Source organism: Amblyomma americanum, chromosome 3 (genome assembly GCF_052857255.1).
Source record: "Amblyomma americanum isolate KBUSLIRL-KWMA chromosome 3, ASM5285725v1, whole genome shotgun sequence".
Classification (NCBI taxonomy): Eukaryota; Metazoa; Arthropoda; class Arachnida; order Ixodida; family Ixodidae; genus Amblyomma; species Amblyomma americanum.
Genome location: NC_135499.1, coordinates 30,767,940 through 30,773,939, shown reverse-complemented (window position 1 = coordinate 30,773,939; position 6,000 = coordinate 30,767,940).

The window sequence follows — 6,000 nt, the reverse complement described above, 5'->3', positions numbered from 1 at the left end:
GGATTCCCTCGAAAAGACTGTCCACACAGCCCTTCGCCGGTGGGCACGGCGAAACCAGAGGGATGATGTCGGTCACAAACAATTTGTGTTGCTTCCCCAGGTTTTGCTGCTTGCAAGCGCCGCTTCATGGTACAAAGCAAGCTCATCGACAGTGCTCTTCGGGCGAGACGTGGAAGACTACCGTCCCCTTATTCCTCGCCTTCTGCCACCTGCCGAAAATAAATTGCGCTACGATGCGCACGTGAAATCAGCTACCGCATTGGGATGCCGTAGAAAAGACCGTTCACACAGTTCTTCGCGGGTGGGCACGGCGAAACCCGAGGGATCATGTCGGTCACCAAACAATTTGAGCTGCTTCCTCAGGTTTTGCTGCTTGTAAGTGTCGCTTCATCGTAGAATGCAAGCTCCTCAACAGTGCTCTTTGAGCGTGACATGGAAGACTACCTACCTCCTTTTTCTCGCCTTCAGAAACCTATCGACCTTAAAGTGCGCTACGATGCGCACGTGAAAGCAGCTATCGCATCGGGATGCCCTAGAAAAAACCGTCCACACAGCTCTTCGCCGGTGGACGGTCCACACAGTTCTTCTCCGAAACCCGAGGGATCATGTCGGTCACCAAACAATTTGTGTTTCTTCCCCAGGTTTTGCTGCCTGCAAGCGTCGTTTCATGGTACAAAGCGAGGTCATCGACAGTGCTCTTCACGCGTGACGTGGAAGACTACCGCCCCCTTTTCCTCGCCTTCTGCCATCTGCCTACCATGAAGTGGGCTACGATGCGCACGTGAAATCAGCTACCGCATCGGGATGCCCTAGAAAACACCGTTCACACAGCTGTTCGCCGGTGGGCACGGCGAAACCAAAGGGATCATGTCGGTCACCAAAAAATTTGTGTTGCTTCCCAGGTTTTGCTGATCGCAAGCGTCGCTTCATCGTACAAATCCACCTCATCGACAGTGCTCTTCGGGCGTGACGTGGAAGACTACCGCCGCCCTTTTCCTCGCCTTCTGCCACCTGCCGACCACAAAGTGCGCTACGATGCGCACGTGAAATCAACTACCGCATCGGGATGCCCTAGAAAAAGCCGTCCACGCAGCTGCTCGCCGGTGGGCACGGCGAAACACGAGGGATCATGTCTTTCATCAAACAATTTGCGTTGCTTCCCCAGGTTTTCTGCTTGCAAGCGTCGCTTCATCGTACAAAGCCAGCTCATCGACAGTGCTCTTCGGTCGTGACGTGGAAGACTACCGCCCCCCTTTTCCTCGCCTTCTGCCACCTGCCGACCATAAAGTGCGCTACGATGCGCACGTGAAATCAGCTACCGCATCGTGATGCCCTAGAAAAGACTGTCCACACAGCTCTTCGCCGGTGGGCACGGCGAAACCAGAGGGATCATATCGGTCACCAAACAATTTGTGTTTCTTCCCCAGGTTTTGCTGCTTGCCGGCATCGCTTCATCGTACAAAGCAAGCTCATCGACAGTGCTCTTCAGGCGTGACGTGGAAGACTACCGCCCCCTTTTTCTCGCTTTCTCAACGTGCCGACCACAAAGTTTGCTACGATGCGCACGTGAAATCAGCTACCGCATCGGGATGCCTTAGAAAAGACCGTTCACACAGTTCTTCGCGGGTGGGCGCGGCGAAACCCGAGGGATCATGTCGGTCACCAAACAATTTGTGTTGCTTCTCCAGGTTTTGTTGCTTGCAAGTGTCGCTTCATGGTACAAAGCAAGCTCATCGACAGTGCGCTTCGTGCGTGACGTGGAAGACTACAGCCCCCCTTTTCCTCGCCTTCTGCCATCTGCCGACCATGAAGTGCGCTACGATGCGCACGTGAAATCAGCTACCGCATCGGGATGCCCTAGAAAAGACCATTCACACAGCTGTTCGCCAGTGGGCACGGAGAAATCAGGGGGATCATGTTGGTAACCAAACAATTTGTGTTTCTTCCCCAGGTTTTGCTGCTTGCAAGCTCTGCTTCATGGTACAAAGCAAGCTCATCGACAGTGCTCTTCACGCGTGACATGGAAGACTACCGCCCCCCTTTTCCTCGCCTTCTGCTATCTGCCGACCACAAAGTGCGCTACGATGCGCACGTGAAATTAGCTACCCCATTGGGATGCCCTAGAAAAGACCGTCCACAACATTTCGTCGCCAGTGGGCACGGCGAAACCAGGGGGATCATGTTGGTATAAAACAAATTGTGTTTTTTCCCCAAGTTTTGCTGTTTGCCAGCATCGCTTCATCATACAAAGCAAGCTCATCGACAGTGCTCTTCACGCGTGACATGGAAGACTTCCGCCCCCCTTTTCCTCGCCTTCTGCCATCTGCCGACCACAAAGTGCGTTACGATGCGCACATGAAATCAGCTACCCCATCGGGATGCCCTAAGAAAAGACCGTCCACAGCAGTTCGTCGCCAGTGGGCACGGCGAAACCAGGGGGATCATGTTGGTAACCAAACAATTTGTGTTTCTTCCCCAGGTTTTGCTGCTTGCGAGCGTCGCTTCATCGTACAAAGCAAGCTCATCGACAGTGCTCTTCAGGCGTGACGTGGAAGACTACCGCCCCCATTTTCCTCGCCTTCCGCCACCTGCCGACCATAAAGTGCGCTACGATGCGCACGTGAAATCAGCTACCGCATCGGGATGCCCTAGAAAAGACCGTCCACAACATTTCGTCGCCAGTGGGCACGGCGAAACCAGGGGGATCATGTTGGTAACAAAACAAATTGTGTTTCTTCCCCAGGTTTTGCTGTTTGCCAGCATCGCTTGATCGTACAAAGCAAGCTCATCGACAGTGCTCTTCAGGCGTGACGTGGAAGACTACCGCCCCCATTTTCCTCGCCTTCTGCCACCTGCCGACCATAAAGTGCGCTACGATGCGCACGTGAAATCATCTACCGCATCGAGACGCCCTAGATAAGAGCGTCCTCACAGCTCTTCGCTGGTGGGCACGGCGAAACCAGGGGGATCATGTCGGTCACCAAATAATTTGTTTTGCTTCCGCATGTTTGGCTGCTTGTAAGCGCCGCTTCATCGTAGAAAGCAAGGTCATCTACAGTGCTCTTCGGGCGGGACGTGGAAGACTACCGCCCCTTTTTCCTCGCCTTCTCCACCTGCCGACCACAAAGTGCGCTACGATGCGCACGTGAAATCAGCTACCGCATCGGGATGCCCTAGAAAAGACTGTCCACATAGCTCTTCGCCGGTGGGCACAGCGAAACCAGAGGGATGATGTCGGTCACAAATAATTTGTGTTGCTTCCAAAGGTTTTGCTGCTTGAAAGCGTCGTTTCATCGTACAAAGCAAACTCATCGACTGTGCTCTTCGGCCGTGACGTGGAAGACAACCGCCCCCCTTTTCCTTTCCTTCTTCCACCTGCCCACCATAAAGTTCGCTACAATGCACACGTGAAATCAGCTACGGCATCGGGATGCCCTAGAAAAGATCGTTCACAGAGTTCTTCGTCTGTGGGCATGGCGAAACCAGAGGGATCATGTCGGTCACCAAACAATTTGTGTTGCTTCCCCAGGTTTTGCTGCTTGTGAGTGTCGCTTCATCGTAGAAAGCAAGCTCATCGACAGTGCTCTTTGAACGTGACATGGAAGACTACCTACCCCCTTTTTCTCGCCGTCTGAGACCTATCGACCTTAAAGTGCGCTACGATGCGCACGTGAAATCAGTTATCGCAGCGGGATGCCCTAGAAAAGACCGTCCACACAGCTCTTCACCGGTGGACGGTGGACGGTCTACACAGCTCTTCGCCGAAACCCGAGGGATCATGTCTGTCAAAGAACAATTTGTGTTTCTTCCCCATGTTTCGCTGCCTGCAAGCGTCGCTTCATCGTACAAAGCCAGCTCATCGACAGTGCGCTTCGTGTGTAACATGGAAGACTAACGCACCCCTTTTTCTCGCCTTCTGCCATCTGCCGGCCACAAAGTGCGCTAAGATGCGCACGTGAAATCAGCTACCCCATCGGGATGCCCTACAAAAGACCGTCCACAACAGTTCGTCGCCAGTGGGCACGGCGAAACCAGGGGAATCATGTTGGTAACCAAACAATTTGTGTTTCTTTCCCAGGTTTTGCTGCTTGCGAGCGTAGATTCATCGTACAAAGCAAGCTCATCGACAGTGCTCTTCAGGCGTGACGTGGAAGACTACCGCCCCCATTTTCCTCGCCTTCTGCCACCTGCCGACCATAAAGTGCGCTACGATGCGCACGGGAAATCAGCTACCGTATCGGGATGCCCTAGAAAAGACCATTCACACAGCTGTTCTCCGGTGGGCACGGGGAAACCAGAGGGATGATGTCGGTCACCAAACAATTTGTGTTGCTTCTCCAGGTTTTGCTGCTTGCAAGCGTCGCTTCATCGTACAAAGCCAGCTCATCGACAGTGCTCTTCGGGCGTGACGTGGAAGACTACCGCCGCCCCTTTCCTCGCCTTCTGCCACCTGCCGACCACAAAGTGCGCTACGATGCGCACGTGAAATCAACTACCGCATCGGGATGCCCTAGAAAAGACTGGCCACACAGCTCTTCGCCGGTGGGCGCGGCGCATCCAGAGGGATCATGTCAGTCACCAAACAATTTGTGTTTCTTCCCCAGGTTTTGCTGCTTGCCAGCATCGCTTTATCGTACAAAGCAAGATCATCGACAGTGCTCTTCGGGCGTGACGTGGAATACTACCGCCCCCTTTCCTCGCCTTCTGCCATCTGCCGATCATGAAGTGCGCTACGATGCGCACGTTAAATCAGCTTCCGCATCGGGATGCCGTAGAAAAGACCGTCCACGCAGCTGTTCGCCGGTGGGCACGGCGAAACCAGAGGGATCATGTCGGTGACCAAAAAATTTGTGTTGCTTCCCGGGTTTTGCTGCTCGCAAGCGTCGCTTCATCGTACAAAGCCAGCTCATCGACAGTGCTCTTCGGGCGTGACGTGGAAGACTACCGCCCCCATTTTTATCGTCTTCTGCCATCTGCCGACCATGAAGTGCGCTACGATGCGCACGTGAAATCAGCTACCGCATCGGGATGCCCTAGAAAAGACCGTTCACACAGCTGTTCGCCGGTGGGCACGGCGAAACCAGAGGGATCATGTCGGTCACCAAACAAATTGTGTTTCTTTCCCAGGTTTTGCTGTTTGCCAGCATCGCTTCATCGTACAAAGCAAGCTCATCGACAGTGCTCTTCAGGCGTGACGTGGAAGACTACCGCCCCCATTTTCCTCGCTTTCTGCCACCTGCCGACCATAAAGTGCGCTACGATGCGCACGTGAAATCAGCTACCGCATCGGGATGCCCTAGAAAAGACCCTTCACACAGCTGTTCGCCGGTGGGCACGGCGAAACCAGAGGGATGATGTCGGTCACCAAACAATTTGTGTTGCTTCCCCAGGTTTTGCTGCTTGCAAGCGTCGCTTCATCGTGCAAAGCCAGCTCATCGACTGTGCTCTTCGGGCATGACGTGGAAGACTACCGCCCCCCTTTTCCTCGGCTTCTGCCATCTGCCGACCATGAATTGCGCTACGATGCGCACGTGAAAGCAGCTATCGCATCGGGATGCCCTAGAAAAGACCGCCCACACAGCTCTTCGCCGGTGGACGGTGGACGGTGCACACAGCTCTTCGCCGAAACCCGAGGGAGCATGTCGGTCACCAAACAATTTGTGTTTCTTCCCCAGGTTTTGCTGCCTGCAAGCGTCGTTTCATGGTACAAAGCGAGCACATCGAAAGTGCTCTTCACGCGTGACATGGAAGACTACCGCCCCCTTTTTCCTCGCCTTCTGCCATGTGCCGACCATGAAGTGCGCTACGATGCGCACGTGAAATCAGCTGCCGCATCGGGATGCTCTAGAAAAGACCGTCCACGCAGCTGTTTGCTGGTGGGCACGGCGAAACACGAGGGATCATGTCTTTCATCAAACAATTTGTGTTGCTTCCCAGGTTTTGTTGCTTACAAGCGTCGCTTCATCGTACAAAGCAAGCTCATCGACAGTGCTCTCCAGG